General features: G+C 29.1%; 1 protein-coding gene across 2 annotated transcripts in view; it reads left to right on the top strand.

Annotated features, from left to right (window-relative positions):
- LOC113378246 (GATA zinc finger domain-containing protein 14-like) overlaps positions 1-14,044 on the top strand; it is a 210,353-nt gene that overhangs the window by 29,195 nt on the left and 167,114 nt on the right. The gene's annotated exons all lie outside the window — the stretch shown is intronic.

Genomic DNA, 14,044 nt, shown 5'->3' with positions numbered 1-14,044 from the left:
ATTAGTCGACCATATTGACAGAAATTTCATTTATGCACTGGCTATTTACCACAAAAGTTAGTAAATAATCACTTTGAGTCTTAATAACCTACTATAAATTATTTAAAATACGTGTGCATTAGGGCGGGTCGATTTGAAAGTCGCTTAGGCACTAACAGGATTTTTCAAAATTTGACCCAATCTTTGGGTGAATGCACGGGACATCAGAATTCATTTTCGAGATATGGTTTCTTCGGCAATGTATCTTGTTTTGATCTCTAGTATATGAAAATCATATGTGCTTATGCGACTTTTTTACAAATACAAATCGACCCGCCCTAGTGTGCATATATATATATATATATATATATATATATATATATATATATATATATATATATTGAATGGTAGAGTCTTGGATTTGTGTATATTTTGTAGAGTTTCGAACAAGAATCCAAAAATAATACAAAATAAAAAACAAGAAAAGTTTTTAATAAACAATTTCTTTATTTAATTATTTGTTTTACTGTCGACGTTTCGGAACTAGGTACGTTCCATCTTCAGGACATCTGTCAAGAAACATGATCTTGATGAGATTTTAGCAAACAATATGTTTAGGAAAAGACAATAGATTTTTCTTAAATAATAAATTAATTGCAAAAAAAAAATATATATATATAATAATGTACAGAAATATGTTAATATGATCACAATGAAAATGATAAAAATGATAAAAATAAATGAGTGGATTATCAGAACAGGATATTAAACATAATAGAAATTTTTTTGAAAGTTATGGAAAAATTTTTTAAGAAAAGGTTAATGACAAAGTTGAATTAATTACCTGTATGTTTGAATATATGTTAGCACTTTTTCACTAAACAAGTTTTTTAACAAAAATGAATTTGTGAGTTAATTTTCCGCCGAATAATTAGATTTTGTAAATCAAAATTACAAATCGACTTTCTTTTAAGATCAACAATTTAAGTATTCACACCCTAACATATAAAAACACACACATACAATCTCACAGCTCTCGTTCAAGTGTTTACACGTGTTACAAATGACACACCAGTTTCAATTAGTTAATTTTCAAAAGCCAATCGCACAACATCTAAAAAACAATATTATTTGTGTTTCAAATAATAATTTTAAAAAAGACAAATCTTTTAGTAATTTTGATTTACAAAATCTAATTATTCGGCGGAAAATTAACTCACAAATTCATTTTTGTTAAAAAACTTGTTTAGTGAAAAAGTGCTAACATATATTCAAACATACAGGTAATTAATTCAACTTTGTCATTAACTTTTTCTTAAAAAATTTTTCCATAACTTTCAAAAAATTTTCTATTATGTTTAATATCCTGTTCTGATAATCCACTCATTTATTTTTATCATTTTTATCATTTTCATTGTGATCATATTAACATATTTCTGTACATTATTATATATATATATATATTTTGCAATTAATTTATTATTTAAGAAAAATCTATTTTCTTTTCCTAAACATATTGTTTGCTAAAATCTCATCAAGATCATGTTTCTTGACAGATGTCCTGAAGATGGAACGTACCTAGTTCCGAAACGTCGACAGTAAAACAAATAATTAAATAAAGAAATTGTTTATTAAAAACTTTTCTTGTTTTTTATTTTGTATTATTTTTGGATTCTTGTTCGAAACTCTACAATATATATATATATATATATATATATATATATTTCATTTCATTTCATTTCATCAAGATTTTATTGTCATTTAACAAGCTTGACTATATGGTATCAAAAGATGCAATATATCCAAATACCTCTCCGCGCATGACGAATTCTTGTTTCAGTTTGTATAGCATTCAGCAAAGTTTTCACCGTTAAAATTTATTTCAGTACACAACCTTTCTCCCCAAGTATATTGTCAATTTTATAATTTGATCGGCATTATTGAAAATGGAGATCAAACCACCATGGCTGAGTTTCGGTTGCAATATATCATTGTAATGGTTTCTGTCAGTGACAAATCCGTGCCATATATAACAAAGTTAATGTTCTAAAAATATTGCTAATACAAACTTCTAACAGTTCTGTTATTTGATATATTAGGTGAATGTGTTCAGAGCGCCGGTTTACAGAAACAGTGAAATAGTAATTCGGTGTTTTATTGATTTGTTATTTCGCTTGAAGAAATTTTTGATATTTGATTTACGAAACAGCCGGAGTAATGTATCAGGCTATCATGATCGCAAAAGGGTCTGTTTATTACCCGGCCAGAGCAATCCAAATTGAAATACAATTTCAAGTTCAGATATTCTAAGTTGTGCAGATTCAAAATACCAATATTTTCAATAAAATGGTATAGTTTTATTGTTACTTTTGCTATCGAGTTAGTGAAGTATATTTTGAAATGTATTTCTAAATGCTATAAGTGTTAATATAAAACTGTACTAGATTATTGGATCCTTATTTAAGCCGCATTCTTTTCAAATATTTTATTAAGAAATAATTTCATTTGTATTGAATATGACTATTCTGCTTAATAAAGTAGTAGCCGTACGATATATACGTACGTGTACAGCTCTAGAAATTCTGGTTCCGCGTTCCGGTTTTTATTATTTAGTGGTATTTTCCGCAAGCGTACGTGGCGATATTTTTATCGTCGAATGATTGCCGAAATAAATATCACAAATTTATTATTGGTTTAAGTTCGAGTGTTTCTCCCACAGCGTGTGACAGGGCTGACTAACTTCAAATTAATATTAAGCGCTTTATCGAGAACATTGTAGACGTATATGAGATGTTTCACAACCCTCAATCCAATCTGTTTACAAAAAAATTATCGAAAGAGACCGCGTACATTTACTGTTTGAATTTGAGGGATACGTAATTCTTTCGATCGATACATAATTCGCTGTTGTGCAATGGAATATTTTTTGTGCTAGTGATTTTTATATGCTTATGTACGTCTGTGAGACAAAATTATTTATTGATAGATAAGCTTTTAAAATGAGGTTTCATCGATTATTTAATTGTTTAGTGATACCAAATAACGCTGACTTCACATAGTTAACGAGATTTTATGGCTAAAATTTATTATTTTTATAAGCAATGTTAAATAAACTTGACTATGATAGTTTATTGGAAAATCTTTTGAGCATATAAAATAGTATTTGTCGATTTAGTTCTTAGCATTTTCACTTTAGTACAGCTTTGTGCATAGTTTTCGAATCATTTAATTTTTATACAAACAATATTTATTAGATTAACATTTTTGAACTGGTAATTAACATACAACTTTGACAGTAGTTGCGCTCGTATCTTAAGGGGTTGTGCAATATGGGATTACGTTTCGTTCCGCAATACATTACAGAGTACTTCGCATAGTTCGAATTTAGACAATTCGAGTTTATTGCACAACGGATACAAATTGTAGTTACACGAGTTGAAATATAGTTGTAAAATAGTTTGTGCATTTAGATTTATTTAGATTATCCGCATTTGTGATTTATTTAGTGCACTAACGGCTTTTTAATAAAATCAGTACATGTTATTAATTTATGTATTAGTAGAAAATAGAATTCTCAAGAGCTTTTTTGACACATTGTTGTGGTAAATCGAATCACTGGCAAATAACGCACTTTTTCCCGTGCATCAAATAAACTGTTCTGCTTGGCACTTAATAAACTTCATTGAGACATTACTCATACGCGTTGAAAGCCCCAATTCACATGGGGCGTTTCATAAATTGCTTACATGTAGGGAAGTTTGAAAAAATATTAGGCACTAATAGCGACATTTCACAATTATACAAGTTTTTTATGTGCAATTGTATTAAAAATGCTGTCAAAGATAAAAAAAATAATTTTATGTTCTTTACTTCCCAATATAACTGCCATGTATATTAGTATTTTTGTATTTAATGTTCATAAACAATTAATGCTAGTATCTAATATTACTATATTTTTAACTTCCCGAAGGAGAAGTTAATGTTTTCATCAAAAAATCCGATTGAGAAAGATATTGGTTGAAAATCGACCTGATTAGAGATCGGCCGGGCCGTTTTCTTGTAATAAAGTTTAAAAAAAAAAAAAATTGGACGATTTTTATGATTATTTTTTTTGACGGTAGATACCATAGTCTTCTAGATCATACTAAAATATTACGGCTCTACGACAATTGGTTTAACTTTAAAAATTCGTCAAAGTTTGCAAAACTTGGTATTGTTTTTTTGGCATTTGTCAAAATTAGACCTTTGATCGACGTTTTCTCAAAAACGCCTGAACCGATTTCAGAAATTTAAAAGCCATTTGATGTATCTCAATGAGGACTATCGTTTGTCAGTTTTGTGAGACGATCTGCCAAGCCGTTTCTTTGCAATTTGAAAAAAAGTGTTAAACTTTTCGTCCACATTTAAGCTCATCCTACTGAACCGATTTAAAAAAATCAAAAACCGTTCGAAAGATATTAGTTGGGAATGGTACTGATTAATTTTAGGTGAAAATCTACCGAGCCGTTTTCTTGTAATTAACTATTGAAAAAAAAAATTTAAGCCGATTTTCATGGAACTTTTTTTGGCGATATACATCATGGTCTTATAGAACTTACTGTAATATTACGGCCTTACGACAAGTAGTTTAATTTTAAAAATTCGTCAAACTTTGCTAAAATTATCGTTTTTTTATAGTAGGATTGATGAAGTATATTGTTTACACTTTTTTTTTTGATTAAGTCGATTATTTACACATATCGGAAAGTTCATGTAACTTGCCTCAAGGCTAAATACCAAACCAACTAGTTAAAACTTATATTTTTACAACACAAATTTTAATAAAAAAAATCATAAAATTTGAGTTTTTCGCGAAATTGTCATTTTATATTTACATCGCAACAACTTACATTATCATATAAAATATTTGATTACCGCGTAGATTTAAAAAGAAAATGTACAAGGTATATCTAATTTATAAAATATACCTTGCATGTTAAATGATAAATATCTCATATTTGTTTGTTTCTCTAGTTTCTTATATAAAATATGTATTGTATTACAAATTATTTCTTGGAAATACATATAGATAATATTTTTTCTTACATATTATATGGATCGAATGTTTCCTTATATAAAATATAATGGTTTTTCATGTGTTATGAAATACGAGATACAATGAAAATTGTGCAAGACAGAAGTTGAAAATTTGCTTTATTTTCTTGATATAATGTTACGTCTGCAGAGGCCGGAAAAACAATTAGTTTCAAGATTATTTCAGTGTTGTTTATTAGAGAAAAAAAACATTTTCAAATATCACTAATATACATTATACGCATTGTTTAAAGCAATATTTATAATTACATATTTCAAATTTTGACATAAACAGTAATATATACGAACTAGCATATGAAAAGCATGTCGTTTCATGGTGTGTGAATTAACTGCGAATAATATTTGGAACATCGATCTTACTTCATATTAAGTTTATTTCTCAGCTTTATTCGAGGGGTAAATTTGTAGAAGGTTGAATGTTTGTTGTATAATTCGAGAAGCGCGGCTGTATCAAAACTCTGGCACTGTCGTCATTCGATAATATTCTTCATACGCAAAATCGAAGCTTCGCAAATCATTACGCTATTCATTATTTATTACGCGATAGGACAGTTCGTAAAACAGCATTTTGCACTTCCAGTAGTTTGGATTTTCAATAAATTTTAAGTAAATTTTAATTACTAGTACTATCCATTATATATACTAGATGACCCGACAGACATTGTCCTGTACCCACACCCAATCCTATGCTGATTTTTACCGTTTACCTAAAAATAATAATTGTTTTTTAATTCATATACATCAATATGAGCCATGTTAAATGTAGAACTGATTTAAATAAATGAGTCTCCATTTCCACACTATATTGGAAATTGAAGTCTTTTAAACGGTATAACAAATTCAGAAAAAAATAATATATAGTATCTGCGGTAAAAGTACAATATTACCTTGGATTTTTTCATCTAAAATAATGGCTCCAATAATTGTTACCTATAATTTTTATAATCTCGTACTATATTTTGTGATTCCTCTACAGAATCCTGTCTAATAAAATGAGACGACTGGTTTATATTCCTTTATGCAAATTTCCTACTATGTGTTCTGTAATAACTTTGTGTGAGTTACGCGGGCTGAGGTAATATCCTAAACTAATGGTTTAATTCTAATCGAGTTAAAGTTAGATGAGTCCCGTTATGAGGTGGTTATTATTCTGGTACTTCAGAACGAAAGTCAATAAGAACACTTTACTCCCTTCAACGTCATATGTTGATTTCGTTATGAATTCGTATATTCTCATTAGACTAACCCAACATCGGGATAATATTGTAGTTTAATTGCACAAGACACCTTACAGTGCTGAAGCGTTGGTTCTATTCGCGCATGTTTTCAGAGTAGGGCACGTGTTACTTATGACGAAATTTAGTGTTTCGGTAATATAAGCTTCTAATACAGAAATTACACAGCTGTCACATTTTATTATATTTATTTTAAGACATACTTTTGAGTATTTGATGCAGGTATTGAATTTTATTAAAAATTGTTGTTGCGTTTTCTCATGTATATGGAACCAGTGTTTCCACAAGACTTTCTGGATCCAAGTTCGAATTTATCTCGGCTTACAAAACTGCTTTCGAACAAACTGTCAATTTTAATTAGTAATAAATATATAATTTAATTATAAATATAATATGTTTAAGAGCTTGAAGTATAGTGGTGTTTTATTGTATGTATCGTGTTTCTCTCTTGAGATACATTTTAAAAATTGCTTATGAAAAACAAAATGCTATATGTTGGTAGATTTTATTCCTCATTACTAAACGTTAACAAATGTCTGTTAAAGCTTGCCAAATTATTTTTTTTAAATGTTTGTTAAATAAATTATGGTTTGAAAATAAAGGAATGCTTAACAACCATTCGTAGGCCACAACGGAGCATGTAATGCCGTTAATTACTTTTGTTTTGTGCTAGAAATATTTTGTTCCGTACTATGTGGGTTGGTCTATTGCATATTTGGTAAGCGATTTCACGGGCAGATGTAAAGTACAGCCTACATTGGCGTAATATTTAATTTGTTTCTTGAAGTGCTTGATGTAAAATAACTGAATCAATGAAATATATAACTAAATTTAAATATTGAATCGAATGAGATATATGTGTATGGGATATCATTATTATTTGAGTTTGTTATAAATAGGTACCCAATTTATTCAGAAATATAAACCTATATTATTTCATACTTTTTTTTGATTATCTAGCAGTAACATTGATAAACTATAATTTTAGTATTTTTTAAACTGTTAGAGTTTACTGCGTTTACGGCAAACATTACTTAATTTCTTAATTTTTACTTAACAGCCAGAACTAATTGAATAAAAATATAAATATATCAACTGTAAAATATATCTTTCAAGAATTATTTTATAAACGTATGAATAATTAATACGATCTCTACAGTCATTACAAAATCAATTTCTACCAAACAATTACTTCGTAACGTACGCAAAAACCCATTTGTTTTCTTCCGTACCCCATGTGTGCACTGTTTTAGGTTATATTCGCGGAATTTTTGTTTTGTCGGGTTATGCGTGTGGGGAGAGGGAGGACCATCTATATTTTCTCGGCAGTCAGTGCGGTGGCTGCTTAAGCTCGGCCATTAGTCAAGCCGGAGCCCTTGGCGCTTCACCCCCTATGCTGACTTTGAGAATCGGCTAACATCTGCGTTCGCGGTGATCCGCTAATATAAACGCCCTATGCGTTTTCTTCATACGTAACGGAAGAGCTAGTGGGAATTTTGCTTCTTGATGTAGATATTCGATTAAAATTTGACTTTTTCATTTATTCACCACAAAATTAAATTGAGATACATCAAAATTAATTGACATAATTTGAAATTATTTTAATAATCTAAAATAAATAGCTTAAAACAATAAACTTAACAAGATCGCAATATGCGTTTATTAATGCTTTCGCATATTCTTGCAGATATTGTTTTGTATGTAAATTAACGTTTGTAAGTGAACTTACCAGACCATCATATAACCATTACCAATTAATAAAAACAATGGAGTGACCAGATTGGTCTCTGCATTATTGTATCTACATGTATCTGTTACATTATCATGATTTTATTGTAGCTTTCAACAATTTTTTATAACTAATAAAATATAATACAGTAATACCCCGCTTGACGCTGGTATCTCCATCGAAGTACAGCGTAAGGTGAAACATCGCTAAACTAGGCTATCATTACATGCAAATATTGTGGTTAGGGGAAGATGATTAGGAAATTGGTTACGTATTAAATTAAATGTTTATTTAAGTTATGTTTATGTAAGTATGTTTTTTCAATAAAAATAAAACCAAACTTTCATTTCTTAAAGCCTAAATTAATATCACATTATTATTTCTTTCACTAATAAAAACAAAATATAAATAACGAATGTTCTTGAGAAAAAAAAAATTCTAAGTCAGTCATATTTAGTTATCCTTCCTCGTTTTCAGTGATTTGCCTTTTTGTGACAAAAGCGTCTAATGTTGTTTCACTTTTTCTTTTGCGTTGTTATCTTAAAAGTTCTTCATAAACGGATAGAGTATCTCTAACACCACACCTTACTTTTGAGCTCCTCCCAAAATTCAAGATCATATTTAATGAATTGATTCATTATTTTTTTTGCTCTTCTTCAGTAATTCAGACACTGCAGTCAACATTTTTGTTTTCTTCTTGTGTAGTTAATTCAAAGAAAGACTACGGTGTTTTTTGAATTATTTCTTTGACATCTTCCACATTTACCCCTTCACAACCTGAGTTGAAATAAAAGAGCTCTAAACCTAAATCTCACTAAATATTTATACGCGGGATATTACTGCACTTATATAAAATATGAATATAAAGTACACTATTGAAAACAGTAAAAGTTTATAAAAAGCAAAATAAATGTCTTTAAAATTATATTATATTATATTGATATTGTTAATACAAGTTCAGTGTCTAACGGTGTTTCCAACATTTCGAACATACTATTTCATTTTAGATGAGGAAGAAGCAACAGATGATGACAGCTCTCTTCAATATAAACGTCGAGTTTAATTTGTGTTATGCAACGTAGGAAGCGATTAGTTATCAGCCCAGTTCCCGTGAAAATTATTAATTTTTTTTAATTTTTTAAATTTTATTTGGCCTCGCTTACTCTGAGCATTTAGCCACCTACAACATTTTTATTTAGTTACATTCTAATTTTTATATCATTTTCAATCTATATATGTATCCTATTTATATTCTTCTTATTTTTTTCAATTCTTGCTCTTTTTCAAATTTCTAATTTTATTTAACTTCTCGCTTCATTCCATTTTTTTCTTCATTCTTCTTTTAATTTCAGCTCAGTTCCAATATTTCTCTTCTTACTCTTAATACAGCTATTCGAACTCTGTTATTCCTATTTTTCTTAATTTTTATTCAAGTTCTACTTAACAACACAATTTTTATTTGATTTCAAATTAACTATACATATTTTTTGCTACCAAGTGAGCTATGCTCGCCACAAAATCCTCTCCATTTTATTACTGAAAATCGTTTAACATCAAAATGAACTTGTAGCAAATCAGTGTAATACCACTACACGTATAATACACGTGTAATCTAAGATTAAAGAGAACCCATTTAATTGAATTAACACAATAGCAGATAATACGATATATTATTAACTTCCCGTAGGGTAAGTTATAGTAAACGCAAAAAAATTGAAAATGAAATTTTTTATGTATCTTTACGTTTTAAAGGTTTCTGAATATTTTGGCACACCTTAGAAAAAATGAATGCATATGGGTGTCTGTGTCGTCGACGATTTGGAGAACACGGATCAACCAATTTGAATGATTCAAAAAACATTATATTCCTATTATTAAGGAGAATTTTGGCAAAGGCAGGTTCAGCCGTTTTGAAAGTACGGGTCAATTAGTGCCAAAAATAGTAATTCAATTCTTGAGAGAACCGAGCGTCCGATTTGAATGATTCAAAAAACATTTTAATGGTTTTGACGAAATGGAGAACTGATGAATTTTTGAAAAGGTTTAGAGGTTTCGGTGATCCAATAAACGAAGTAAAAAAAATGCCATTTGGCAGTCAAAATTGATCATTTGACATATGCACATCAAATTATCACATAATTTTCAAATATTTTACTTTTATTTTTCTATGGGTTTCGTACCAATGTTTATCCGTTATACTACTGCGACGCGGCGCTCGCGCGCTTCTATTTTTCGTTTCTATGCAGGTAACGTATCGCGATTGATTTAAAAAAAAAAACAAAATTTTCAAAATATTTCAAAGTGTAAAAAAAATAAAATCTTTCAAAAAGGTAATTTTTTTTTTAAAATTTAAAATTCTCAAAAATTGATTTTTTTTATAGTTCTAAAAGAAAATTGAATCCTTTTCACGCCGACTAAAACCTCTGCTTTTCTCTTGCTTCTGGTCCCCACGGAAACCGCTGTTAGGCATTACTTCGTGGGAGATGATCTAGAATACTATAATTCTCGCTCTGATATTTATATACTGATTGTTTCCATTCGCTCGTCCTTTTTCCAAAGATCATAGGTCTATTAGCACTTCGGTAGCAAATGTCGATGGCGTTCCACGCAGCCTCAATTGTCAGCATCATTTTTACAGCTGTATATGTGCATATGTAGACTGCATATGTGAGTGTAGTATACTGGTGATCATTTTATATGTATATACGTATTATATTTTTTTTATTTTTTGTAAAATAAGCTAAAAAATAGATTAGAATGTAGTTCAAATAGTAACCATTGGGTTTCTTTTCTAAAAAGCTACTGTTAATTTTCAAACCAGTTACTCAATGTCTATGTATAGACGGGCTGTAATTTATATATATATATATATATATATATATGTATATATATATATATATATATATATATTTACTCTTTATATATATCTTTAAAATATATATAATTGTTACTAATTATGCTACGAAAAGATTAAATTAAATAAGTGTCATTGTTTGTGCCTATTGCATAATTTCACACCTGTTTATCACTCCTTAAGAATAAATTACTATTGATTAGAATTAATATTTATATGCTAAATTTTTATTATTCCTAAGGTGTGTGTATCAACACTTTCTGATGTACGATTGCCAATATTTGTTGCTCGAAAACCTAGTATTTGCTTATCAAACACGAGTTAGTGAAATCTTTTGTGAATACGATGTCCATATCGATTTTAATTTACATTTTCCACCCCTATTGTCGACCATGTCAGGTGGTTATTATGCTCGTGCTAACTTCAGGAGTTGGATAAGTTGCATCAATACTCTGACAGGCGTTATGGCTCAGATAGCGGATGAGTCCCAGCGCTCGATTTTGGTTGTCAGTTGATTCTGGCGCATTTTTCTGCCGGATTTTCCATTACGATACTAAAGCAGAGTAGAACCGGCCAACACGTTCCTGATAGTGCCTTTCCGGATATATATATATATATATATATATAATATTGTCAATCAAGCCACCATAGCTTTTTTAAAGAAATTTGACATGCACGTGTGCGATGGAACCTCCCGATACATAATTTCCGTATGGAGCTCTTTTCACTCGCTTTTATAATTTGGTTTAATAGTAGTTAATAGTTTGATAGCTCCACTGGTTTGCGAGCAATGCATATTATTAATTAATGTTTACGTATATATTCTTTTGCGAAAATCTAAATGGTATCCTCATACCATTTTTATAGCGTTTAATAAATGTGCACCTAATTGTATATTTTTTTTATTTACTGGATTTTTATATTTCAAAATATTGTGTTCTTCAAATTCGATTGTTATCTTTTGAGTGCCGTTCTTGCAGAATATGGTACAAATATATATATATATATATATATATATATATATATAAGTGTAAGCCGAAACTGGTACTAGTATTGACCTTAACTGTTCTGAAAAAAAAAATTAAAAAATAAAATTGAAAATTATAAGCTTTGAAGTGCAACCTAGAGTTCTGGTGAAATTATCATTGATCATTTTTTGGTTCTTTTGGTTCTTTTGGTAAATGATTTATTAATTTTGTTTGTATAACACAGTAAAATTACATAATTGCCCCAAGATTTCAAGAATTTTTCTTGAGCTATGAATTTCAAATTTTCTCTAAAGTGTGTTAGCAAGTTTCTTTAAAGTTGCCGAATTTAATCTGGATTGTCAAGTGGTAAAATGCTTGAATTTTATTATTGAAAATTTTCGAGTACAAAAATGACGCAAGTGTCTGGAAGGACGGTTTCCCATTTCCTTCTTTTAATTTATTATGCCCTGAGTGCCGAAATATTGTATATATAATTCTGAATTGACATGGATATTTACTGTAAATAATAGTTATAAATCATGGTCACTATTGAGGAAATGTGTTGATTGATAATAAATTATTTTCAACTGATATTAAAATATATTACAAAATATTGTTCAATACAAAAATATATAAAGTTGATCGCCTCCTTTATGAAAAACCGTGCGTGGTGTTAAATCGTTCCGGGTGGTTCCCTTAATGGAATATACGAAAATCTGATATCCACACGTCCACAAGTCCGATTCAGAACCAACATATTTATTTACAATCGGGGGGAATCGTCAGGGAATGTCATCTCTGAGTGCAGCATTCAATTTATTTCTTCACGCAAGCGAAGACGCCGCTTTTGTGCATTTCGCTTTGTCAATCCAATATTTGCGCTGCTGTCGAAAGAGTTATATAATGTGATTTTGTATCACCTCATCGAGGTGATTTCGAAACCATGTAATACGAATTTTCTGATATATACGAAAACGATTTTTTCAAATTTCTTGACGTGCAATCGAATCTTTTATAAAATTTTGTATCCGAAATATTCATACAAAATTGCACAAAATTAGACAAAAATCGGATTGCTTGCTTTTATCTGAAATAAAAGCTAATAAATTGAGAAAAATATAATGTATTTTGTCTATTTAGATATGTTTGTATTTCTTTTAACTTGTTTATGTAATTGGTCGTTAAAAGAAATATATGCTATATATTTATTTACTCTTTAACCGAAATAATTGATGTTTAATTCAGAATGGCGGTTGACAAAAATGTGGGTTCAAATGATTTGTCTAATCACGACATTAAATCAGAATTGTCTTGTATTTTATTGTCACTTAGGGTAAATATCTCATTTTTTACCCTATTGTCAAAAGTAAATGTCTACTGCCATTAGCATGTTTGAATACCGCCGAAAGCTGTTTGCTGGCATTTTAATTGTTCGAAATATCATTTTGAAATCGTTAAGCATTTCATTCGTATAAACGGATTCCCGCTTTCATTTTGAAAGTGTAATTGATGTGATCATATCATTATTAATTATTTAACATTATAAAATATAATTAGGTGAATACTAAAATGTTTAGAGACGGAACTGCGAAAATATTTTATTCAGAAGGTTCTATTAAAGCAGTTAATGCCACCTTCATACTCAAATTACTTGATTATGAGAACTGTTACTTAACTCTTTGTTAATTATCGCTTTGTTCTTGATGTCGAAAATTATAATTTGGAATATATATTTCCATATTACATGTGTATATATGTATGTATATATATATATATATATATATATATATATATATATGTATATATATATATATGTATGTATGTATGTATGTATTAGGGTGGTCCTTAATATGGACATTTTCGAATTTCCTTGCCCCCAAAGGCTCAAATGGTTCCAAATTGATAAAACACAATTCTCTGAAAGTTTTAGCTCTTAATGTTAACTTTTAGATAGTTCGCAATTCAATCAAACTTCGTATGGAAATAGCATGGTAAAAATTTTGAAAATAAAAAAAAAATAGGTATAACTTAGCGACAAATTTTGAATAAAACTCATTCATTTGTTTGCTAAATTATATCTAAAAACATTTTTAAAATTTTTGAAAATTTTTTCATACTATTTCCATACAAAACTTTGATTGAATTGCGCACTATCTAAAAAAACAATATTAAGGACCACCCTTAT

The sequence above is a fragment of the Ctenocephalides felis genome, unplaced genomic scaffold, assembly GCF_003426905.1.
Source record: "Ctenocephalides felis isolate EL2017-DRISC unplaced genomic scaffold, ASM342690v1 CF-g0.4_SCAFFOLD_01886, whole genome shotgun sequence".
NCBI lineage: Eukaryota > Metazoa > Arthropoda > Insecta > Siphonaptera > Pulicidae > Ctenocephalides > Ctenocephalides felis.
The sequence above is the reverse complement of the archived record's forward strand: the minus strand, read 5'-3'. Positions and strand labels throughout refer to the sequence as shown.